Source organism: Triturus cristatus, chromosome 11 (genome assembly GCF_964204655.1).
Source record: "Triturus cristatus chromosome 11, aTriCri1.1, whole genome shotgun sequence".
Classification (NCBI taxonomy): domain Eukaryota; kingdom Metazoa; phylum Chordata; class Amphibia; order Caudata; family Salamandridae; genus Triturus; species Triturus cristatus.
Window position 1 is genome coordinate 571,452,439 of NC_140594.1, and position 27,035 is coordinate 571,479,473.

Sequence of the window (27,035 nt, forward strand, 5' to 3'; positions counted from 1 at the left end):
TAACGAGGAAAAAGGGTGTAGTGGTACTGAATCTATTTCTTCCATGTATGTATATTACCCAACGTCTTTTCCTTGTTCCAGCCATTACATACATTCCCCTCTGCCACTTGAATGGTCTGGCTTCCAATTCTATTTTGAAATACTGTCTGGGTAGACTAGACAGGATCTTTGCTAAGTCAATGTGGTGGTATTTATAAGGCATCGCAGAGGATGTTTCACTATTTCCTCTCTGCCACGTGATGTGGGTCTAAGCAGCATTTCTGCGTTGCTTGTTTATCTAATAATTTTTGATGCAGACATACTATCGCCGGGCTGAAGAATTTAGTGCCTGGCCTATCGGGTGGCCTTACTGAGTTATGTCAGCTCCTATGTTAAGTACTAAGAGGTGCCAAATTTGGGATTTTCAGAGATGTTTTACAGCCATATACCCACCTGTAGTCACTGCAAAACCCTCAGGCGGAATTTAATAATTATGAAGATGTCCCACATTTGTGCCCCCATTTGGACTACTAGATGCTAGTTTTTGACTCTGACATTGCTCTGAAGCCTGTTAAACTGGCTCCAGTGCCAGTGCTCTTTCACCAAAACTGACATGTGTAATTGACAGAGATCATACCTCCCTTATATGGTCCCAGGGAAGTGGTAGTGCCACCCTGAGTGACCCAGGTAAATTAATAACAGCAGGCCTGCCATTGCAGACTGCAGGAACGGTGTTAACGGCTCCATTTCAACTTTGTCCTCACCATGTCTGACAATGTCACTCCACTGCTTTTGGTATATGTCATTCACCCTTAGAGAAGGACCCCTGTGCCCAGGAGGCAGTAAGCAGTATATTAAGAGTGTAGGCACGTAAGTGCAAGCTTATATGTCTCTATAGTGTCTTTACCATTAAAGTACACTCTAAGTGATAGGCAGTCCATAGGATAGCATGGGACTTGCACCGGGGCAGACCCAGGTTGCTATCCCCCTTATGAGATATGTCAAGTTTGGTGTCCAACAACGCGTCTTCTCTCTCCTGACACAAATCTGGGGTCAAGGAAAGGCTGGCATGCACCCAGGTGGCTGCCTTAGAGGTTGCCCACCTGGTTGCTACAGCTTCCCTGTGCTCTCACCGGCAAGCCTGCATATCCAGTGCCTGCTGCAGCCAAGCCAGGATTCTGACCTCGTACCACACAGTGTGACCACTCCCGGGAATCAGGAACAAAGGCTGGGCAGGAAGGAGGTCACAACTCCCTCCTCCCCAGCAGGCTAGTAAAGTGACACATCAAAACGGTGAGCTTCAAAGGCTGCACCACCTCTGATATGTATCAGGGCTGTCCCCCTGAGAAGGAGATAGCCCTTTCCTTGTACCCAGACAAGACGGGAAATTAGGTATGCAGGAGGTGTACACTTTCAGGAAGGCTGGCCACACCTTCAGGGAGAGCAGCCTGACCTGTACACCTAAACTAGAATTCTGCCATCCTTAGCAGGGCAAACATAGTGTTTTCTGTGTAGAAAAGGTGACCTACACCCCTGGATGTGGGCACTCCTGGGGAGAATTAGCTGAAGGAACTAGCTGCCCATTGGCTACTTGCTCCCACATGCCTAACATCTCTAAATCTGGATCTTAAGGGGACCCCCTGACTGCAGAACCTCAGAACAGGACTTTTTGCCCACAGCACCAAAGCAAAAGAGTATACTTTGTCCTTGTGGCAACATACTTGGAACTGAGTGAACAACCCTTGTCCTTGGCTAACACGTTGCACTCCCGAAGATGGCGACCCTTGTGGAAGCCAGAAACACCCTCAGTCTCCCCTGGACTAGTAGCACTAGTCCCTTGCAAACTGCAGGTAAAAACACTTTCAGGATCCGCAGAATCACTGGCCATCAGGCCCTCCATGGGATCATCCAAATCCAGGTGGTCCAGTGCATTGTAGAAGTTTTAGTCTCACCTGCCACAAAGTTTCAGCCCGCTTCTTCACTCCCCGGGACCCAGCGAAGTTCCAGAACCTTTTTTGCAGTGCTTACTGCTGCCTCGGCTTGTTTTATTGCCAGTCCAGCAACTAACCACAACACCAGAAGTACTATCTACAGGATACATCGTGCAGCCTTTATCCGACATCAGCAGCTGTGTACCTGTTATGTTTTTGCATTCTGTTTCTTTCAGCCTCGTGGAAGTGGTAAAAACAGCATCACTGCGGCTCCCATTCGGCACCAGGGACAGCCAGGACAACTCTGCCCCCGGACTCCACGTGCTAGGTAAAATTGATCAGACTGTCTGGCCTGGTCCGGGGGAAAGCATGACCATAACCCTGTAAGGATTTCACGTAACTCGATCTGCAAGTGACCAATTGTCACTGGAGGATTTTACCATTGACCGCAATGTTATATTTTCCATGTATTATTTCGCACTGATTTATTATTGCTTCAAAAATCTATAACTCTGAAGATCTGTATGCTATTCTGTTCGATTTGGTGTCTAAATTAAGATAAAAAATACATTCCATTTTTATAAACTGGTGTCGGATTTCTGTAAAGTGATGCCAATTACTTATTGTCCATGTTCTTTTCTGAAATGCTTAACGCATGTTCCTCTAGTAAAGCCTGACTGCTGTTTGCCACTCTACCAGGACTGAGCTAAGGATTTATTTTTATTTTTTTAATTCTTTTTATTAAACAGTAGGAATCAAAATCACAAGGCAAAATACAGTACATTCTCATTTCGTAACTTGACTATGCTCTCACTCAGATAATGGTGCACAAAATATTGACAATTGGTGACTTGTTTCATGTCTACAATGCTTCATCTTGAGCTGGTACCAGTGGTGGGGTACAAACATTTCCTCTATATTCATTCCAGTCATTCCAAATGCGGGACCATTTTTTGGGACATCCCCTAGCTACATATACATATTTTTCACAAAAAATGCACCAGTCCATATCCCTCTTCCATGCGGAGACCGCAGGTGCCCGTGATGCCCCCCATTTCTGAGCGATGTTACGTTTCATAAACCCCAATGTGACCCAAGTGATACGTGTATTGTTTGGATCCGTGGGCTCCCATATGTTCAGGAGACATCTCTTAGCCTCCAGAGGGAGTGCATGCTCTAACACTTCGCTCAGCACCTCATGTATCTTCTTCCAGTAGTACATCTGGACAAATGCGCATTCCCAAAGTATGTGGAGGAAGTACCCTCACTTCCACAGCCTCTTCTACAGTTGCCATCTACTGCTCTTCCCATCTGCACCATACCGGGTCCCGTGATATAGATCCAGCGCAAAATTTTGAGCTGTACTAGCCTCAGCCTCGCTGCAATGGCTACCTCCCGTGGTGAAGCTACCGCTGTTACCCAGTCTTCGTCGTCAAGTATTATACCATCCCTTTCCCAGTTTTCCCGCAATTTCACAAGGGGGTCTCCAGAGTGATTTACTAACTTCTTGTATGTGAGCGAAATTGCATTTGTTGGTATATAGCCATCGAGGAGTCTGTCCTCAAGAGGCGTGGACTCAGGAGGGGTCTTTCCCTTTTGGAGGCAGGATTGTAAGGCGTGGCGGACTTGTAGGTATCTAAAGTACTCTGTAGGAGCAAGATCATATTCTTGTTGCAGGGCGGAAAATGACTTGACCTCACCTTTAACCCATAGGTCGCCTATTTTTGATATAGCCTATGAGGTCCCACTTGTTGAAACCTTTAGTTGACCACAGGTTCCCAAGCCGCTCTGAATCCCATAGTGGCGTAGCCAGGGCTATCCTATGGCCCCACCCCATACTTCTGGTGGCTGCCTTCCAGACCTGCACCGATTGCTTGGTTGGTCCGGTCAGGTGGTGTTTCCCGGCGTTCGAATAGAGCGCATGGTTATAGTTCCCTCCAGGTAGTACCCACTGATCCATCGCATTGCCCGGGTCGCACGCCTGCCTGTAAGTGCCATGGCTAATGGCTGTCAGGTGAGCTGCCCAATAATATTTTTTAAGATCGGGGAGGGCGATCCCCCCATCATACCAGGTGAGGTTCAGTTTAGTGCAATACATGGCTTCCCATTCCATAGTAAACGGCGTTGTAGAGTCTCGATCTCTCTGAAATAGCTTGCGGGAACGAGGTCTAACGAGTTTTGTAGGACGTAGAGGAACCAGGGCAAGGACATCATCTTGAAAAGGGACGCTCTGCCCAGCAGCGAGAGCGGAAGCTTCATCCAACGCTCCGAGTCTTTCTTCAATCTCTGCAAGGGAGGGAGTAGGTTCTGAGCGAATCTATCTGCGGGGTTAGAAGTGCTATAGATACCGAGATATTTGAAGCCCTGTGTAGTGATCTGTATCGGGCAGTTCCTGGGAAGTCCGGTGAGAGGTCCCTTCAGGACATACAATACTGATTTGAGCCAATTGATGGAATACCCTGAATATCTGCCAAAGATGGCAAAGACATCGAATACCGCTGTGAGCGAGGCCTTCGGGGATAACGGAAACAACAATATGTTGTCTGCATACAATGAGATGCGGTCCTCCCAGGTTTCAGCCCACTTAAAGCCATGAATCACCGGATCCCTCCTTACCCAGGATGCCAGGGGTTCCAGGGCCAAGGCGAACATTAGGGGAGAGAGCGGGCATCCCTGCCTAGTGCCTCTACCCAGTTCGAACACCTCAGATTTTTTGTTGTTTACTACAATCTGGGCTAGTGCTATCGAATAGAGGAGTCGCACCCACTGAATAAATTGAGGCCCAAAACCCATTTTCTCGAGAACTGCAAATAGATATGGCCATTCGAGCATATCGAATGCCAAAGAGGCGTCCAGAGACACCAACACCGCCTCCTCCTGTATGGTATCTGCCCTCCCCATCACCCCGTGCACTCTGCGCAGGTTTAACGCCGTGTTGAGCTGAGGCATAAAACCGGATTGATCCGGGTGCACCAGGTTATTAATGACGTTGATCAGTCGATTGGCGAGGGGTTTAGCCAAGATCTTTGGCTCGGCATTCAATAGGGAGATTGGCCAATAGGCCAATAGGAGGCGCAATCTGTCCGGCATTTGCCTTCTTTGTGGATCATCACTAGGGTTGCGATTCTTTTGTCTTGGGGCAGCTCCCCAAGCTCCTTACTCTCCTCAAACATGTTACACAAGTGGGGGGCATCTATCCTGAGTTTATAAAGCTCAATCGGTAGACCATTGGGTCCCGATGCCTTCCCCGAGCTAAGGATTTATTAATGTGAATCCAAGGACCATCTTTGGGGCATTTTGATAATATTACATGGTAAGGCTGCCCATCCATATCACATAATATTCAATGTTCCTACATTGGTGCTCCAGCAGTGGGGATCCTGAACCTGTGTTTTGCAGTACCTCTTGGTCATAAGCGATTTTGCATAAGAATACCACTTAATTGACTTTAGCATCAAAAATACGTTTTTCTGATTTTTCTAATTGGATTCTTAGGACCGTATGTAAACCTCCATTCCAATAGAACATTTAAAAAGACTTAGTGAGTTAGGATAAGTACTAAAGGTGTTTCTAAATTGTTAAAAAGGTCCCAACTACTAAATAAAAGTTAGGCACAATGGAGGCTAGTAAGGTTCTCGACTTACTAGCCATCCCAGCCCTGAGGATCTGTGATCTAAGGGTTCTGTGGAATGCAAGGGGCATTAGCTCTAGAGTGACAGCTAAAAAGGAGGTACTGGAGGAGCTCCTCAGCTCCTATGAGAAAGGAAGAACAGAAAGGGAGGACCACTCCTCAGAAGAAGACCCAGAGGGCAAGGATGAGGCCCTTGGGACAAATTGAAAACTATGGGGAAGAAAGTGAAGACTCCAACTCTCCACCCTTTCCCAGATCCCTTCATCAGTGGGTAGTGACAGGAGTTACTCTAGCAGACCCCCCAATGGTAAGTTAGGTAGGAACTCTTGAGGATGCTCTTCAGCAACTCTCCATGGAGGAGAAGGCCCGCCCTTGAAGAGAGAAGGGTTAAGTTGGGCCTTAGGCAGAAAGATGGTGGCAGCAATAATAATACCAGGGAGAAGGAGGAATCCCCAAAGGGATTGTCCTTAAGTTTAGTGATGGTGGTGATATTGACAAATGGTTTGCATCCTTTGAGAGGGTTTGCAGAATCAGTATGATAGCACACCAGCACTGGGGCTCTCTACTGTGAAAGTTATTTTCGGTGAAGGGCAGAGATAGACTTATGACCTTTAATGAGAAGGTAGCTGAGCCCTATTAGCATATGAAGGAGGCCTTGATAGAAGGGTTTGGACTCACTACTGAAGAATACAGATTGAAGTTTAGGGACACTCATAAGGGTCAAAACCAGACATGGGTGGACTTTGTGGACTCTTCAGCCGAAGCACTAGATGGCTGGATTAAAAGTAATGAGGTGGACACTTATGATGGACCGCATAATTTAATTATGAAGGAACACATTTTAACTAATTGAGGGAGATAGCTAATTGAGGGAGATAGCTGGCAAATGGGTCAGAACCAGGCTGTCCAGAAAGACCCATGGTGGGAGTTACCAAGATAAGGGTTCACTGACTTCCCAGCAGGGGAAGGAGATGGGCAACAAACCAGACAAAAAGAAAGAGTTTTTAAAAGGCCCTCAAAATACTTCTCATGAGGGTGGGCCCGAGACTTCTCCCAGTCCATAGGTAAAGAGTACCACAGTAAGAACTGGGATCCAGCAAAGGCTTCTGGGCTTTGTCATGACTGTCATGAGGCAGGTCATAAAAAAGGAGATGCAGCATGCTTCAAAACATCCCCCAGTCCAAGGGGATTGGCTAGCATATGAGTGGCGGTAGAAGTGACTCTGGAGAGGCCAAAGGATACACAGAGACCACTTTATTTTCCCTGGGTGGGTTGAATGTTGGAACCCTGGCTGTCTTGCCTCTAAGCTTGGAGAAGTATCGACAAAGGCCAAATATCAATGGGACTGAGGTAGGGGCTCTTAGGGATGCAGGTGCCAGTGTCACTGTGGTGGCAGCTATACTGGTTTCTTCAGACCAAGTGTTGCCTGGTGTCAGTCACCAGTGCCATAAATAAGACTAAGAGCCAACCAATGGCTTGGTAAGCTTAGGATGAGGAGGGGTTGCTGGCTCAAAGAAGGTGGTTATGACTCCTGCCATCCCTGTGTGTCTGTTGGGAAATGATCTTGGGACTTCTGCTTGGACAGAGGTGGAGAGAAGGCTCATGCAGAAATGATGGGTCTCCCTGAGTGAGTGTGTGTTACTACCAGAGCACAGGCAGCTCGTCTGGAAAGTCATGGGTACTTGGATTCTGAAACAGTGGACCCAGTGACCCCAAATAAGAGAAAGAGCAATAGGTCTGCTAAGGCAGCTTCTAAGAGGTCACAGGATCAGGGAGACAGTTCTCCTGAGCGAGATGCCCTGGTGCCTGAGGGGGAACAGCAGCTGATGGAGTCAGGCCTAGCCTGGCAGAATTCCCGATAGCAGGGAGACCTTCTAGAGAGGACCTTTACCAAGGGTAAAAGCTGTTCCCTACTCCTGAAGGCCTTAGGCAGCGAACTTAAGGCAAGAAAAGGGTAATGTCACTGGTACCCACAGGGTCTACTGGGAGGATGGGCTTCTGTACACTGAGTCCAGGGACCCCAAACCAGGAGCAGCCAGAAAATTGGAGTACCCCCAAATATACAGAGAGTTCACCCTTACTTTGGCCCATGACATTGCCCTAGCTGGACATCTGAGAGAAACCAAAACCTGGGACAGGTTGATTGCCCATTTCTATTGGCCGCAGATGTCTGAAAAAGTGAAGGAGTTTTGTCGCTACTTTGTGACTTGTCAAGCCAGTGGCAAGACAGACACACAACCAAACCACTATCAGTGGTTGGTACTCCCTTTGAGAGGGTACGGATTGACATTGTTAGTCCCCGTAACCCTCAAACTGCATCTGGGAATAGATTTATCCTAGTGGTAGTGGACCATGCCACTAGATATCCAGAGGCAATTCCTCTCAGGAATGCAACTCCTCTTGCAGTAGCAAAGGCCCTCCCTGGCATCTTCACCAGGGTTTTCCTAAAGAGGTGGTCTCTGATAGTGAGACTAAATTCATGTCTGCATACCTAAAAGCTACCTGGGATGAATGTGGCGTGAGCTACAAGTCCACTACACCCTATCACCCTCAGACCAATGGATTAGCTGAAAGATTCAACAAACCCAATAAAGGTATGATAATAGGCCTCCTTGAAAAACTTAGAAGTAGATAGTATGTCCTATTACCTTAGGCTGCTGTTTGCCTAAAGAGAGCTGCCACAAAAAGGGGTTGGATTCAGCCCATTTGAACTTTTGTTTGGCCATCCTGTAAAGGGTCCATTGAGTTTTGTAAGGGGAGGATGCAAGAGACCTCTCAAAGAGCCCAAGCAGGACATAATGGACTATGTACTAGACCTGCATTCACATATGACATGGTACATGAAGAGGACAAACAAGAACCCAGAGACCATCCGGGAGCTTATCAAGCACTGGTATGAAAAGAGGTCAGCACTGGTGGAGTACCAACCATGTCAGCTAGTGTGGGTGTTGGAGTCTGTGGCTCCTAAGGCCCTCCAGGACAACTGGACTGGGCCCTATCCAATCTTGGAGAAGAAGAGGGATGTCACCGACTTGGTTGACCTAGGCACCCCAAGAAGTCCTCATAGAGTTCTCCATTTAAATTGCCTAAAACCCCACCACGACGGAGTTAACATGACTATGCTCATGGTCACTGATGGAGGCCAGGAGGAGGAAAGTGAACCCATCCCTGACCTACTGTAGGAAGCTGGCTCCGTATATGATACTGCCACTAGGTTGTAATACCATGCAGAGTCCAGGGGTTCCCCAAAATTGTCTAGGGCTCAATGTAAAACTCAAGGTGCTCTATTTGTGGTAGTGTGGTCGAGCAGCCTTAGGCCTAACACAGAGGAGTGTAGGACATTTATTGCACAGCAGTGATCAATAATGGACACACGACTCAAGAAGGAAATCCAGACCAATTACAAAAACATTATACAGCATTCCGTCCATCATTTGTTTGTTGTAACGCTTTTCGCCCTAAGTGGGATGGGTATTCCCAGACGTGGGACCCGTGCTCACTACGCCACTGGAGTCAAGCTATCCTGGCTGATGACGGCTGATAGCCAGAAACCGGTCCTAGGATGCTTGATTCCGGTCCAGGGAAGACATGGCTTGGCAGTTCGGGCTGGACTGTTCCCATGAGGCACAGGGTCAAGACTGATTTGCATATGGCCATGTCCAAACTGGGGTGGTGTAGTGGGCAAAAGAACGATGGATTTAACCCAGATCTCTTGACTGGGGGAGAATGTCTGCATTGTCAGCATTCCGTCCATCATTTGTTTGTTGTAACGCTTTTCGCCCTAAGTGGGATGGGTATTCCCAGACGTGGGACCCGTGCTCACTACGCCACTGGAGTCAAGCTATCCTGGCTGATGACGGCTGATAGCCAGAAACCGGTCCTAGGATGCTTGATTCCGGTCCAGGGAAGACATGGCTTGGCAGTTCGGGCTGGACTGTTCCCATGAGGCACAGGGTCAAGACTGATTTGCATATGGCCATGTCCAAACTGGGGTGGTGTAGTGGGCAAAAGAACGATGGATTTAACCCAGATCTCTTGACTGGGGGAGAATGTCTGCATTGACAGCATTCCGTCCATCATTTGTTTGTTGTAACGCTTTTCGCCCTAAGTGGGATGGGTATTCCCAGACGTGGGACCCGTGCTCACTACGCCACTGGAGTCAAGCTATCCTGGCTGATGACGGCTGATAGCCAGAAACCGGTCCTAGGATGCTTGATTCCAGTCCAGGGAAGACATGGCTTGGCAGTTCGAGCTGGACTGTTCCCATGAGGCACAGGGTCAAGACTGATTTGCATATGGCCATGTCCAAACTGGGGTGGTGTAGTGGGCAAAAGAACGATGGATTTAACCCAGATCTCTTGACTGGGGGAGAAGGTCTGCATTGTCAGCATTCCGTCCATCATTTGTTTGTTGTAACGCTTTTCGCCCTAAGTGGGATGGGTATTCCCAGACGTGGGACCCGTGCTCACTACGCCACTGGAGTCAAGCTATCCTGGCTGATGACGGCTGATAGCCAGAAACCGGTCCTAGGATGCTTGATTCCGGTCCAAGGAAGACATGGCTTGGCAGTTCGGGCTGGACTGTTCCCATGAGGCACAGGGTCAAGACTGATTTGCATATGGTCATGTCCAAACTGGGGTGGTGTAGTGGGCAAAAGAACGATGGATTTAACCCAGATCTCTTGACTGGGGGAGAATGTCTGCATTGTCAGCATTCCGTCCATCATTTGTTTGTTGTAAAGCACTGCTAGCCGGCATGGCACCCAGGTAGTGTGCCATGTTGACTTTGTCGTTTTCTCCCTTACAGGGGCATGCAGGCTGCAAGTGGCATGGTCCCAGTGAGGGAGTGGCCCAAGGGACCCTCTTCAGCTCTCAGGCCCTAGGTACCCAGGGTACCATTTACTAGGTACTTAGAGGGGCCAGCAGTACCAATTCGAAGTTTGTTTTAGGGAAGGTGCACTGGCAGAGGGTACCTGGTTGACAGGGACCCTGTGCACTACATTTGAACCCACATCAAAACCAGGCAAAAAGTGGGGGGCTAACCATTCAACAGAGCCACTTTTTCAAACCTACTGTCAAACCACCAGGATGTGTCAGTTGAAGGTGTTGTCTTGTCTGACACCCTCGCTGTAAAACAGCAATCTGACTGCAGGCAGGTTCTAGGTCAGTTTGCTGAGCTCTTTTCCTTCACCTAAGGCCAGACTACATGGTGTACCCATTATGTGGACACTGGTGACAGCATCCCTGTCAAAAATAAGTTTCACAGGTTTTTCAGACCAAGTTAAGTCTTGCATTAAGACTGAGGTCCGCAAGATGTTAGAGCTTGGGGTTATTGAACTTTCTGACAGTCCCTGGGATAGTGTAAACCAAAGAGGTATGCAGTTCCTAATAAGTGATGCAGGCGGGGGTAAGTGATCTCACAAGTGAACCTTAGTGTATGGATGTTCACAAGGACAGGAGAAGGGATTCCTCCTTTTGGAAAAAGACCCTCACACACCCAACAAGCAGGTGTCTTGCTTCATCATTGGGTCTGCTCCTACTCGGGTCGGAGCTGCAATACCCGATCAGGCGCCCGTGACGGGGCCTACTTGGCGGAGATCTTTAATCCTTAAGCCGTTGGGTGCAGTGCGTGTGAGGGCCCTAGTGTATGATTAAGGTGTAGGTGGTGATATAGTGTACACGTGTGAATTTAAAACAGGGATTAGTGATCCACTCAGAACAACTTTAATGAATTGTGGTCACTACCCTGGTTCAAACTAGAAGAACGCACACTCCCACTCTAAAGTATGTGGGAATATGTGCTGGTGTAATAGGTCAACATGTTTCTTGCCTGTTATCTATTGATGGCAATTCCTCAGGGCCAGAAATGGATCTACCAATGCATTTTGGTGATGGTCAGGACCTCAATGAAGTACATACATGACCACCCATACAGCACCCTAAAAAGTGGTACTGGCAGATCTATACCCTAACCTGAAATAGAAAACACAGTATGACAATAATTAGATATCATATATGTCTGGTGACAATATGTGGCGTGCACTCTTGGACACACATGGATCAAAGCACACGTGAAGAGCACAGATGAGCTGTGACATGCATCATCTGTGAATTATTCAAAGCATATTAAAAACATAGTAAAAGGCAGCAGAAAAAAATGTAACACGCGTAATTTTCGAAAAACACCGGTAGGCATTCTCTGGTAAACTCACCCTGTTTCAGTCAAGGGCTAACGACATTGTGTGCTGGTAGAAGTAGACACTACTGTTTAGTGTCCTGATAAATAAAGACAAAGGCAAAGACAAGACTGAGTATCCAAAGTCCCAAGATGGTACTAAAATGGCATCGCTGTGACTAAGGTAAGCTGTAGTGGCGCCCCAGGCCTTCTCCAGGCTTGGTGAGGCGCGGGTATCCGGGTACACACAAAATCTCCATCAGTCATCGCACATCGTAGAGGGATGTCAAACACAAGGAGCCAGCCACCTAAATAAGGCCGATCGCGTCCCCCAAACCAACCGAGATTAGTTACAGGAAAGCTGCCGGCACACACCAGGAGAGGCTTACCCCCGTTCCAACAAGTACCCCACGTAGTGCTAAACAACAAGACCGCAAACAGAGGAATGCTCCCTCTCCCTTGAGTGGCAGCCAAAGTACACTCGAATGACCCAGGCATGTAAATGCCACAGACACAGCTGGTCAACCGTCTTCCAGAGCTGCTTGCTCAACGGGTCCAGTTGCCGTAGTTCATGGCGGTCTAAGAGACTCAAAATTGCCCCGTCACCCTCCATGCCTGGAGTGCCGCAAAAGGGGGGGAGGCTGTGAACGCTCGCAAGTACTTATAGTTAAGACGTGGAGTACCTGGGATAGCCCAGTGGTACTGGTTCCCAAACCTCATTCCAAAATGGGAATCCTGAGTTGAGGTTCTGTGTGGATAAGAGGGTTCTCAGTGCAGTTACCAAAACCGATGCTCACCCCATTCCAGGAGCAGATGAATCAGGGTACTGGCAGACTGGACTAATCCAGGGAGCAAAGTAGATGTCAGCATTTTCGACCCCAGAAGGCCACTACCAATTCAGAGTTACCCTTTTGGATTATAATATTCACCTGCTACCTTCCAGAGGTTGGTGAATTGAGTCATTTCAGGCCTGGATAACTTTAATGCAGCATATAAAGATGGTATGGCTGTCTTTAGATCCTCCAGGGAGGATCACCTGGTCCACCTCATGGAAGTGTTGCAAGCTCTGTATTAGGGTGGCCTAACTATCAAGGCTAGTAAGAGCCAGATACGGCAGTACTCTGTTGTGTACTTGGGCCACCTTGTAGTTGGAGGCCAAGTCAAACCTCTTCAGCCCAAGATCCTGACTATTCTGTATTTGGAAGCTCTCAGAACCCACACTCAAGTCAGGGCCTTCCTTGGTTTGACTGAGTACTGCAGGAAGTTTGTGAAGGGTTATGGGGCCATTGTGGGCCCACCCCCTGAACTTACCGCCAAGAAACAGATATGAAGGTCATCTGGACCACATGATGCCAAAAGACCTTTGACAGCCTGAAGGAGGCTATGTGCTCAGCACCTGTACTGAAGGCACCTGACTATGGAAAGGAGTTACTTATCCAAACTGACGCTTCTGAACATGGAATTGGGGCAGTGTTGACACACAAACAAAGGATGAGAGCCAGGATGAACCAGTTGCCTATATCACAAGGAGGCCCTTCCCTAGTGAGCAGTGTTGGAGTTACATTGAGAGAGAAGCCTTTGCTGTGGTTTGGTCCCTCAAGAAGCTGAGACCCTAGTTGTTTGGGACTCACTTCAAAGTTCAAACCAACCACAGGCCTCTCATATGGCTGATACAGATGAGAGGAGAAAAACGCCAACTGATGAGGTGGTCCATTTCTCTACGGATATGGATTTTACAGTGGAACACAGACCAGGGACTGACTATGCCAATGCAGATGGCCTATCCATATTTTTCCACTTAGAAGATGAGAACTACCAGAGGATATGTTAGTTGCGCAATTTAGGAAGGTGCCTCTTTTTGTATGGTCACTCCCCACTTTTTGCTCCAAATGCTGATGGTTATGACTCTGATAGTGCATTGACGTCTGCAGCCCAGACCCCAGTGCTGGTGCTCTCTCCCAAAACTGTTATGTTAAACTTGGTAATCCAAAATTGGTAGAGACCTTACCCCCTTATAAAGTCCATAGTAAATGGTACAGGGATATCCAGGGCATAGGTGGTAAAGAGGTCCCCAGGACTGCAGAAAGGTTTGTTTTGTGCCACCCTGGGTGACCCAAAAAAACTAGGGACAGTAGGACAGCCATTGCAGACTGCAGGCGCAGTGCAAGCTGCTTGAACTCGACCTGACCATGTGTGACACAGTCAAATGCACTACCTTTACGGTATGTCAGACACCCCAAGCTAGGTCTGCTCAGCCCAGGAGGCATAGTGCAGTATATTAAAGGTGAGAACATATAAGTGGAGCCTATATGTACCTATAGTGGTGTTCCCCATTGGAAACTACTGTAAATGTTAGCGGTCTATAGCCTAATATGGTCTGCCAAGTGGGCTCTTTCCAGATTGGCAGCTCCATTATGGTACCACTAAAATATGTTATGTTTGGTATAAAAAAATATGCCTTCTCACCCCTGACACAATTCATGCACCCAGGTGGCACTATAAAGGTTGCCCCAGCTTTTCTCTGTTCTGGCTGACCAGCCCACACTTTCCTGTGCCTGCTGCTGCCAAGACAGGATTCAGACCTCGTGCCAGGCAGTGTGATCACTCACAGGAGTCAGGAATAAAGGCTTGGGCAGGAAAGTCACACTTCCCTCCTCCCAAGCAGTATTTGCATTCTGTTTCTTGTAGCCTTGTGTAAGCAGTAAAAACAGCATCCCTGCGGCTCCCATTCAGTACTACGGGCAGTTAGGACAACTCTGCCTGGTCCAGGAGCCTGCATGACCGTAACCCTGTAAGGGGTTTGCGTAACTCGCCCTGCAAGTAACCGATTGTCACCAGTGGATTTTGCCATTGATTAAAATGTTATATTTCCCATGTATTATTTTGCACTGATTTAATATTGCTTCAAAAATCTATAACTCCAGGTATCTGTATGCTATTCCATTTATTTTGGTGTCTTATATTGACATCAAAAACACTGTATTTTTGTAAATTGGTGTCAGATTTCTCTTGAGTGATGTCAATTACTTATCTTCTATTTTGTTACTCTGAAATGCTTAATGCATATTCCTCTAGTTCAGTGTTTCCCAAACTGTGGTCCACGGACCCCCAGGGGTCCGTGACACATTCCCAGGATGTCCGCAGGCAGCAGTTTTAAAAGTTCTGCAAAGTTCCTTGTATAGTTAGCAGTTTTGGGGCAACAATTAAAGTGTCACGATAATGCCAGTGATTAATGTACCTGCTGGAGAGAGACGAGAGTTTTGTCCAGTGGCAGGTTTGACTTACCCAAGGTAGCGCAGAGGGTTAATATGCCTACTGCAAAGAAGGCGTACCATGCATTTCAAAAAACAGTATTTTATGTGCAAAGGTCAGCGAGTTACTGCTTTTGTCATAGAGATTATTTTGTTACAGTGCAGTTCATAAATTACAATCGTAATCTAGCAGAGTGACCTATAAACTGTCATTAAAGAGCTGCTTGCAAACTGCATGGTGCAAGTTAGTAACTTGTGTTTTTTCCCAGTCTTTCATTATCCGGGTGCTGCTAAAAGTTTATTTGGGTAGAATGCATTTTTATTATTAAAGTCAACACTAACCACTGTGTTATGTTCTGAATCCTGAATTTGTGCTTCTCCAGACCAAGCACTCTTTAGAAATGCCTACCAGTATGGATGACATGTGAGTCCTACACCTTGTAGTCCCCTTTGCCTTATGTAACAATTTCTATACACTGATTTACACATATGATTCATTGTCTCTGTGTGCGATGTAAAGTGCTCTGACTTCCTACACTGGTATGAGAGGTGCTATAAAAAAAATGAAATACATGTGACAGAGGGGCTATGGAGAGATGAGAGGTGCTCTTGGAGGGTGATAGTAAGGGAATCATTGAAGAACCCCAACAAAGATTGTCGTATCCCGGTCAGGGGTGTGGAATTTAATAAAATATCTACTTGTCCATGGGGCAGGTTACTTCATAAATCTACTTGTCCTGTAACAAAAACCACTTGTCCCTTTAGTGCCATGTAATGCGGTGACAAATTATGGCAGCAATACCCTTATATAAGAGCTCCGAAATAGCCTCTCTGAATATGCCAGGGCTCCTTCCATAGCAGGGTATGAATATTAGCAATTTCCTTATGTTGCCACATTTCCGCAGATCTACATACTGCCGCTGAAGTTAAGCAACAGTTCCAGGGTTGGAATGCCCTTTTGAGTCTGTGCAAACCTACTAACTTGCATGTTTTGAGGGTTTTCACCAGCTCTTCTCTAATCTTTTCCCATACTGAGAAAGGTTGGATATTTACTCCTGACAATGGCAGACATAAAACTTCTTCCTGAGTTGGGAAAAAAGTGGTTGCAGGGGAAGTAAACTTGCAAACGCTGAGATTTTTGCATGAGCAAATCTACACATGCACATTTGCTCATGCTAAAATCCAGTTCACAAATATTTTCTAGGAGTACTATTTTTTGGTCTACTTCTGTAAAGTCTTGTGAATTCAGGAAAGTCGTATATCTGCACTTAATGAAAGGACATAAGTGCACTTTTGAGACTTTACTTAATAATTGGCCCCCTAATTAGGTCTGGCATTAACCATGGCATGTTGTGTTTATTAAAATGTCTCTCTCTGTCAGTTGGCTAGGTTTACTGTGAATGACAGCATTCTGTTCTTTCATAAGGAGCGTAATTGACACACAGTCGTTTTGTTCAGTGCCAGGAACTACTGTGGCAATGTGTGCTTTTTGAGACCGAAACAATTTTTGCTTTTGCCAATGTTTGTTATAATGATGAGGGCCCAGCAGCACCCACACCAATAAGATTTTACAAAAAACATGCCAAAACAAGTCACGCATTGATAAAACCAAAAGACTGACCAACAATGTCAGACCTATTGGCTTTACCAATGCTTGTTTATTTTTATGTTTCCCATAATCTTATTAAAACTGGTTACAGTGAGTTTCCATTATGAATATTTTTGGGAAATACTAGCATGCATCAACACATTTTACTAAATGATGCTGCAGAAAAACGCTACCTAAAATGTTACAGTAGTTTAGCTAAATGTTTTTGCTTTTTTGTGAAAAATGTATCTTAAAAGCAAAGAATAATCAATCTTGCTTTCAAGCGTCTCCATATATTTGCATCTAATCAGAGAGCATTCTGGGAGCAGTATGCATAGCCTCATAGTGCTAAACAATGGAAGCGTGTGCACCCATTTTTATACTTTAACCACTGTCAGTAGTAGTCTGAGCTTACAACATGTACTTAGATCGCTTACCCTAATAATAAAGGTTTTGCATTTATGAACCATAGATACAAGTTTGAACAGCGTTAAAACACGGAAACAAATATTACTTTAACTGCAGGCAATGCTTTCCCTGATCCATCATGTGGGACTATAAACTGGCAGTCAAAGGGTTTGTGATGTAGGGGGTTGGGCCTACTTGTTCCAAGGAGAAAGTACACATGGAAACTTGTTGCCCTTGACCCCAAACAATATGTCCCGGGCATCGGGCTATAGGAATTCAACATCCCTGCCGGTGCATAGTAGGGTCATCATTTAGTATTCTTCAAAATATAAAACAATTCAATATATAATGATAAAGGTGTTGTAGAATGCACCATTGTTTCATAAATATTCTAGGGGGGGGGAGGGCTCACTCACTGCACTTGGTGTGCACCGTATGGGAACTGGTCTGAAAACATTTGCCAGAGCTGCTTTGGGATTCTAGTCTGGCCGTGGCAGAAGCAGGAGCCTTGTACCGCGAAATAAAACCAAACATTGAAAAGTTAGTGCATTACCAATCTTCCCATTTAAATTGTTTGATTTTTGCTAATTCTTTCAATTTAAAATACTAAAATCCTTAGTAATTTGAGTATTTGTTTAGTGTGCACACATGTTTATTGTTATCGAATTACTGTTTTAATGTTTGAAATTTAAATTTTACAAATTACTTGGGGGTACAAGGCTTCCAGCGGTGACTCAATGGGGGTCCTCAGGAGTCAAACGTTTGGGAACCACTGCTCTAGTTAAGCCAGACTGGTCTTTGCCACTCTACCAGGACTGAGAAAAGGATTTATTAGTGTGAAACCAAGGACCATTGTTGGGGTATTGTGATAATATTACATGGAAAGGCTACCCAGCCATACCACATAATATTCCACTTTCCTACAGGGAGGCAGCCTGGTTGCATATCACCGGTGGTTTAAGCTTTGAAGCTCACCGCCTTGATGTGCCACTTCACTAGCCATCTTGTCAGGGATGGAGGTGCGACCTCCTTCCCGTCCAGACCTTTGTTTCTGACTCCTGGGAGAGCTCACACCTCCTGGCAGGGGGGTCTGATTCCTTTCTTGGCAGCAACAGCTGTGGGCTGGCAGCCAGAGCACAGGAAAGGCTGGGGCAACCAGGTCGGTAACCTCTAAGGTAGCCACCTGGGTACATGCCAATTCATCCTCGACACAAGAATCATGTTAGGGGTGAGGAGTCACGTTGTTTGACACCAAACATTACAAACTTCGGCTGCACCATAATGGAGCTGGCCTCCTTGAGGTTGGTCGGATGTCAGCTTATGTTATCCTATGAGCTGCTGATCACTTATAGTAGCCCTTAATGGAATAGGCTACTATAGGAACATATAAGCTTGTACTTATATGTCTTCACCTTTAATATAATGGACCCTGCCTCCTGTGTTCAGGAGACCTGCCGCATCCGTGACTGGCATATATTAAAAATAGTGCATAGACCTTGCCACACATGGTGAGGGCAAAGTCAAGTTTGAGCAGTTTGCAATGCTCCTGCAGTCTGCAATGGCAGGATTGCTGCAATCTGTGTACTTGGGTCACTCAGGGTGGCACAAACAGTGCTTTAGGCCCTGGTGACCCTTTAATTTCCCATGCCCTGGATACCACTGGTACCACATACTAGTGACTTATAAGGGGGTTAAAGTCCTTGCCAGTTGGGGTTACCAATTCATGTGTATCAGTTATAGGGAGAGAGCACTGACACAGGAGTCTAAGCAGCAGGCTCTAGTGCACTTTCTGAGTCATAACCATCGGCATTACAGCAAAATATGGGGGGTGACCATACAAAAAGGTCACTTTCCTACATGTGCTCCCATAGGGGATGAATTATTCACATTAAGCGGAAGACTAAACTTAGTTCTTCTACTTTGTCGTGAAACATAAGCATATGTGGCATTAATGCTACTGTTTAGAGGTAGTTATAGAAAGTATGTGTTTGGTTTACACAAAGTACAAGAGTCACACAGAGAAAAAAGTATTGGTATTGTTTGCATTAATTTATAATGAAACTACCATAATCTCGAATGTAATAAATTAACATGTAATAAGTTTGATTGTGCTCAATAACTATCCCTCAGTTAATATGCATAAAAGCTGAGGCCACAGACTATGCGCTATCTTCCACACCACACTGCTGCACTGCATGACTGATTAGTGGTCTGCCAAGTGAGCTACCCAATGTCACAGTAAGACTTTGCAGAGAGCTGGAAACTCCTCAATTGAAGCTGGAGCTTGAGTTACTTGTCCACACTCCACTGTTGACATTTGTCTATGGATACTGCAACATGTGTTTTTTTTAGGATTGATAAGAGTTTCTTGGAGTTGTCACATAATAGTTTCAGTTATGCAACAGATATAGTTCTTGCATCGAGAGTGAACCCTAAGTCCCTCATTTAAAAATATTGGGGGACTAAAGAAATTGTGGATTTTATAACTAAAGTAACGTGCATCAAGAAATTCAGTACTACATCTTTTTGGTGCAAGAAAAACTTGCCAGTTAGCAGCAGCAGCTTATGTCTTGTGTTGTTTCCCTACTTTTAAATGTGGAAAAAATCAGGAGGCACAGTTTCTGCCTATTATTCACAAATTAATTCTAAGTGTTCTGTTGTATCACAATTACTGGTTGGGGTTACATGCCTACCAGACTTGTGATATTAACACAGATGTTCTGAAGACCTCAAAATAAGGGTGCAAGTGTCTCTCAGGCTGCCTTTTATATCTGTCTTTTTCGGTTGCACTCTCCGTTCTCTGTCTCTAATCATAGTACCATGTTGTAAAGAAAGAGATTCTTTGCACTCACTTGCTCCGGAACAGGCTTTGAGATTCAGAGAGAAGTGGAGGAGACAGATTTGCTTATTGGGGCATTGACACAGCTGTGCACAGATCCAATCCTGGAAAAGCAGCAGGTGTTACCCTGTTCTTCAGTAAAATAATGAGGTACATTGGCATGGCTATGTGTAGATTTCAGCATTGTTATAGAAAGGAGATGATGGCGATGCTGGACAAGTCAGAACTGAGATGCATCGGAATAGCATTGAAGCTCCCTACCGTTGACAGAGAACAGCACAAGTTCAAACAGTTATTGCTCAATCTGAATTATTTTCTGAGCATCCCTGTCAGTACTTGTAAGAGTCACAAATATTAACCATTTTCTTTTAACTTCTGATCTTCCCCTTGTGTCTGAAATTCTAGTGCCACCTAATCCTCGCAAGACACCCACACTAGTATTTAACTGCCACTCTGCGAAGAAGGGTCCTTTATTACAACACAGCGCATGTTGAATTCAGCAGTCCTTTTTTTTTTTTTTTCGTGATGAAAGAAGATCTTATTGGAATTTTAATAGATAACAATACTATAATTGACATACAAAAATATCCTGAAATTCTATGGTTATAAAACGTCTGATTATAAATATGAGGCTACGGAAGCGGAAATTTTCACAATTATTAAATATTATAATCTCTGCTTATTTACATAGTTATTTTAATGCAGTAACACTTCTATGGCTGCCGGGATTACAGCATCTGCATTTGAAAGCAGCAGCAGGGTCTGAAAGGCACGACGGCTACGCTTATTGTCGTTTATGCAACTCAAAAGCTTTGTTAGGCGGGCTGATGAGAGGGGAACACGAATGAGCAAAATGGACACCCAACACTTACCACTAAACAACAGGGAGGGCGAGTGTCGCACAGGGCGGCCATCTTGGAACAGAGAGCATGGAAACAGGTCCAGCATGGCGTCCTCTGACAACCCAGCATGTGCTGTACTGCTGCTCTCCCTTGGTTGTGTCGCAGTTTTGGTGAAGGGTTCTTTTCAGGGGCAAGAAAGATGATGATCTTTTGGGAAATAGCAAAGGACAGAACAACCACCAGACACCGTCGCTATATGTGTTCTGATTTGACATATGTATTGTGAGATACAAGTTATTTATGGTTTGGAACAAGAAATCTGACGACAGGAGCAGTGATAGGAGCCAGGGAGTGAGGGTATACCATAAAAGAAGTGTATGTTTTCCTAGAATCTTCCACCTCTAGATGCATTTTTGAACCTGGAGGAATAGGCATGAATCACCAGGTACTCTTTACCTTACACACCTCAACTAATAATCACTGGCACAAATTATGGCAAGCAACACACTGACAAAACGCTGGGCATAGGAATGACTAAAAGAATGAAATAGACACCATGGTTTAGCATGGAGTAGTAATAGGAACTTTTCCAGTGTAGTCTCTTCGTATAGAAGATGAGCACCTGCTGCAGATGGAATGTGATGTGTGGTAAATAGTGGTCTCATGAAATTATAAAGATGCTGAGTTGGGATTGAATCAGATGAGTGTCGTCTTTACCAAGCAAATGGGAATTGCATGGGAATTGAGTTGGCTGTGAATTGCCTCTGCAATTCTCTCTTGTTTGAGTGCAAAGTTAGTGATTGAGGATGTGGTTAGCTGAGTTCAGTCTTTCAAATCTCTCTCGGTGCAGTGGATAAGCGGTGAGTGGGGAAGAACAGGCTGAGTGTAATCCCTACTGGTGGTTGCTGGCACTGAAGGTTAGATGAAATAAGGTAGTTACCCATCTGTCAGTACTCTTGGAAGAATGGAGCAAGCCGTGAGGATGAAATGAGCCCTCTGTGGTCTCTGCACCTTGACACTGGTCTGTGGGGTAATATGCTGCATAGGATATCCGCAGCTCTCTCAGCGAGGTGAACAGGCAGTTACTGTGTAGGGATTGGAAGGACTGGTTCTTGTCTCTCTCATGAGTGGCCGAACAGTAAGTGAATATGGAATGAATTGTGGTCTCTAAAAGTGAACAGGCAGCATGTGAAGATGGAATGAACTGTGTGAGCTTTTTGCAGGTCTCACAGACAAAGGGAGGGGATGGAATGAGCCTGGTAAGTTCTCAGCATGTGTTTTAGATGAATGTGTGGGCATTTATTGAAGGATACTTGACTTGTCTGCAGAACTCTTGGTTGACCTGATAAGTTATGAGTTGGACGTGATTATGAAATGGATTTGCTCAGTTTCTGAATAGCATTTTCGAAAGCGCCTGAGCAATGTACAGGGACAGAATAAGATCACCCCATTTGAGATTCTCCATTGGTTGCTTTTGTTGATCTTACAGTGGGCTGTATGCAGTATCTGATGGACTCACTTGATCAAATGGATAAATAACGTGTTGGGATGAAATGTGCGGTAGATGGTTCTCTGCAACTTTCTTGACAAAGTCAATGGGCAGTGAGAGTGGGGTTAATATACTTCCAATCTCTCCTGTGAGCAGTGTGTGCAGTTAAACGAGTCGTGTGCAGTCTCTGCATGTGTTGTTGTACACCAGAGAGCACAATTTAATTGGTATATGCTGACTTCATCTTTCTAAATACAGCTCTACGGTTTTGCATTTCCTCTTCTTGGCTTTTATCAGTTCTTTTTCCGCCCTCATCTCTTCTTCAAATTTACTGCCAGCTGAAAGGGCCCACACCTTTGCTTCAAAGAAGTTCTTGGCACCTTTCACACCCTCAGTAGACACATCAATCTCTGAGAGTTTCGCCAGAGCCATGAGTCCCCTGTCCTCCTGAAGTTCTCCTGCTGCCGCCTTATGAAAAATCCGCAGAAACTCAAGAAAGTTGAGCTTGCTATCAAAGTCCTCATCTACCTCCTTGATCATATGCTTGAGCCCAAGATGGGTCTGTGGTGCTCCCAGCCTTTCCATCATTCGCATCAGTTCCATCAGGTCAATAAATCCATCCTTCCCGGAGTCGCACAGTCTGAACATGTCCTTGATCTGCTTGTGGTTGAACTCCGTATATGGGTTGTAGACCCTGCTCTGCTGGGGCAGGGTGCTGCCCTCGTTGATGTCATGCCGGCGGCTCAACTTGGCGCTCAGCTCGGAGTCGGCACCCGCGGTGGGCGGCTTCCCCTGCGGGACCTCATCTCCAGCGCAGGGCGCGCTGTCCTTTGGGGTTGGGGGCTCTGCGTCCCTCAGCAGCAGGCGGCCGTGTAGCTTCGAGGTCAGCTCCTCCGAGGCCATGGCGTGGTCTTCTCACCCAGGCACCGTAGAGGGCATGGGCGCAGAGGCGGTAAGGGACAGGCTCTGGGTACAGGGGCTGCGATAAGAGCCAGGTTGTCAAGTGTCCATGCGGGGCCTCGGCTTGAAGTTTATTCTCAAAGTCTGTGGGGTGGAACGAGCGAGGGCAAGGAAAGGCTGGGAGGCACCCAGAGTGCTCTCGCAGCAGGCGTGAGCTCACTCTGCTGGCAAGAGAAAAGAGTTCACACAGAACAGCTTGATTTCAGCAGTCCTAAAGTGTCTTTCCATCTCTAAATCAATCTCTTCCACTTCTCCCTCAAACTCTAAGACTGTTTTAGGATGTGAGAGTACAAAGAAACTCTCTTTACAGGTAAATGGTAATTATTGTTTGTCTGAGAGTTTTCTAGGGCGGTAGTAGGTGTTGGGAGGAAAAACAGACATTATCTGGATCTTCACACCTCATATTTAGATGGAGTCGCCCTTCAGGGGAGGAAAGATGCAGTTTGTCATTTTATAATTGCTAAGAAATAAACGGAGATTTGAAGATGTTTTCTAACCTGCTTTATATATGTTAGATATGTAGATTGTGCATCTTGTGTAGGAATGTCAGGGATGCCATTTTATATGTATAAATACATTAAATATTGTCCATGTAGCACACAATGCCTTTCTTATATGGCAAAACACACCACTCCAGTTTCTAAGCACTGTACTATTACCAATTTACTGGGTTAATGGTACCCCTCTGAATTGAGTCATAGTAATGTGTAATATGTGTTAATGGTTCTTAGTTTAATTACCTCAGAAGATGGAGCTCAGTTTGGAATTGGTGACTGGCAGAACAATGCTTGTTCCACCACTGAGCCATTGTGTCAGTTTATAAACTGAACATTTTTTTATACTTAGTAGCAAGTGTTAATAATACCCAACACAACTCATTTCGCCAATTTAGAATTATGAACGATTGAGTTCCATGACAGATTACAGGAACTTATTTGTTAGCAATCACACAACCCACTGATTTACTTTACCAGAACTGTAATTTGTGTCCTACGGGTTAGAAAAAGATCTCTGCAACCATAACATTAACCCACTGATCTACTTTACATACGATACAAATCATTCAACTATGTATAATAAAATAATGCCCTGCTGTAGGCACATTAACCCTCTAATTTTTTTTATGACTCAAACTGAAAACCAGAGACTACATAACTATCTCTTCAGCAAGCGAACTCTCACAAGCTATGTTACAAGTATTATATTCTGAGACTATCTGGGCTCACACAGTTTCTTGCAAAGAAGTTCCTTAAAATGCTGTTTTGTCTGACAAATTGTTATGCAAAACAGCTTTACTATCACATTTTTCCTTCTTATCAATTTAATTAGGGGTGGAATTGCGCATAACCTGCAGGTCATGAGTTTCAATCTAAGTATGAAACTTCAGTTTGGAAGGCGACACATGGGGCGCAGTGGGTTGTGGACTGTGCTCTGTAAGCATCATGGGACAGTAGCAGTAGGCAGAGCGATGCCTCTCACCTTACTCTGCCGAGGGCCGTTTTTGTTTTGTTACAACCCTGTACCTATGATGGGGGTGGGAAACCATAGTCATGGCCAGAAGAATGTTGATCCAAAAACTGGAGTAATGCCTACTGAGATTGATATTAGGATCAAAAGCGTCCAGTAAAAGGTAGCCTTTAGGCGAGGGCTTTCTGAAACATGCTTGTAAGATAGGGAATTGGAAGCTAGGTAGGTGAGTACACCATCACAGAATATAAACAAAGATTAGCAAAGCCAATAGGTCTTGCCTATTAACTATTGGCTTTGCCAATGTCTTTTCGCCATGTTGTACAGCAGCTGTTGAGTATGGCTAAAAGTTAGTGACGTGACAAAGAGGAGGGTGGCATGGAGTGGAGTGGCGTAGAGTAGAGTGTCATAGGGTAGAGTGGCCTAGGGTAAAGTGGCGTACAATGGAGTGGTGTGGAGTGGAGTAGAGTGCCATAGAGTAGAGTGGAGAAGAGTGGTGTACTGTGGAGTGGAGTGGCACAGAGCGGAGAGGCATGGAGTGACATAGAGTACAGTGGTGTAGACTAAGTGGCTTTTGGTAGACTGGTATAGAGTGAAGTGGTGTACAGTGGAGTGGCGTAGAATAGAGTGGCATAAAGTGGGGTGGAGTAGAATAGTGGGAAGTGGCGTACAGTAGAGTGTGGAACAGAGTCGAGTGGCATAGTGTAGAGTGTCGAGGCATAGAGTAGTGTGGCATAAATTGGAGTGATAGAGAGTAGACTGGTGAAGAGTGGCATAGAGGAGAGTTGCGTGGACTGGAGTGGCATACAGTACAGTGGCATAGTGTAGAGTGGCGTAGAGTAGGATAGAGTGGGGTGGAGTAGAGTGGAGTGGCATAGGGCGGAGTAGCATAGAGTAGAGAGGCATAACGTGGAGTGCTGTTGAATAGAGTGGCATAGAGTAGAGTGGTGTATGGTAGGGTGGAGTGGCATAGAGTTTGGTGGAGTACAGTGGCGTAGCGTGGCATAGAGTAGAGTGTGACGTAGACTGGCATAGTCTGGTGTGAGGGTAGTGTGCTAGAATGGCATGGCATAGAGTAGAGTGGCATTATGTGGAGTGGTGAAGAGTACACTGGCATAGATTAAAGAGGCATAGAGTAGCGTGGCAAAGTGTAGAGCAGCATAGAGTGGGGGTAGAGTAGCGTGGCATGGAGTAGAGTGCCATAGAGTGGAGTACGGTAGAGTGGCATGGTCCATGCTCTAGGGCGTAGAATAGAGTGGTGTAGAGTAACGTGGTGTACAGTGGAGTGACATAGAATAGGGTGGCGTAGAGTAGAGTGGCATAGAGTGGGATGCAGTGGAGCAAAGTGGCATGAAGTGGAGTAGAGAAGCATAGAGTAAAGTGGTGTTGTGCAGAGTAGAGCGGCATAGAGTGAAGTGATGTAGATTAGAGTGGCGTAGAGTGACATTGCATGGACTGGAGCAGAGTAGCGTGGAGCAGAGTGGCTTGGTGTGAAGCAGAGTGGTGTGGAGTGGCATAGGATAGAGTAGAGTAGAGTGGAGTGCCATAGAGCAGAGTGGCATAGAATAGAGCGGCATAGAGTGGATTGGATCACAGTGGCGTAGAGTGGAGTGGCAGAGAGTGGAGTAGCACAGAGTAGAATGGCGTAGAGGTAAGTTACAGACAGCGGAGTGCGTGTCAGTGGATTCCAGTGGTGCAGAGTAGAGTGGCATAGAGTAGAGTAGAAAAGAGTGGCATATGGTGGAGTGGAATGGCGTAGGCTGGCATGGATGGGGGTGGCGTAGAGTGGCTTAGAGTAGAGTGGAGTCTTGCTGAGTGGAGTGGCATAGAGTAGAGTGGCATAGGGTAGAATGGCGTAGAGTGGAGTGACACAGAGGATTGCAGAGTAGAGTGGAATAAGTGGAGTGGCATAGAGTGCCCTAGAGTGTCACTGTGTGGAGAAGCATGCAGTGGTGTAGAGCAGAGTGGCATAGAGTGGTGTAGAGTAGCATAAAGTGCTAAATATTGGAATAGAGTGGTGGCATGAGTAGAGTGGCAAAGAGTAGAGTGGGGTGTTATGTTATGTTATATGTGCTTATAGAGCAGGTGAATCACCCCATAAGGGTATCTCTGCGCTAGGACCGCCTAGGTGAGCTGATGAGAGATGATTAGAACAGCGAGTTTTTCAACAGTTTCCGGAAAGCCAGGTAATCCGTGCATTGACGTAGGTGTAAGAGGAGTTTGTTTCAGTAGTATGGGGCTAGATGGTAGAAGGCCTTTCCCCCTTGGCGTTTTTTTTTTTTTAAAGCAGGACTTGTAGCAGGGCTTTGGCTCCGGAGCGGAGGGGTCTGGAGGGCACACAGTTAACAAATTTATCATTTAGGTAGCTGGGGCCTGATCTGTTTACGGCTTTGTATGCCATACAGCATATTTTACATTTGATCCTTTTCCGTATAGGTAACCAATGTAATTTATGAAGCAAAGGGAGGGAGGCAGT

At 45.8% G+C, this 27,035-nt stretch overlaps 1 protein-coding gene and 1 pseudogene across 7 annotated transcripts in view; both read right to left on the reverse strand.

Annotated features, from left to right (window-relative positions):
• Window positions 1-27,035, reverse strand: part of ZBTB38 (zinc finger and BTB domain containing 38) — a 308,287-nt gene that overhangs the window by 241,850 nt on the left and 39,402 nt on the right. The window lies entirely within an intron of this gene.
• On the reverse strand, window positions 22,353-23,035 carry LOC146785101 (EF-hand domain-containing protein D1 pseudogene; annotated as a pseudogene).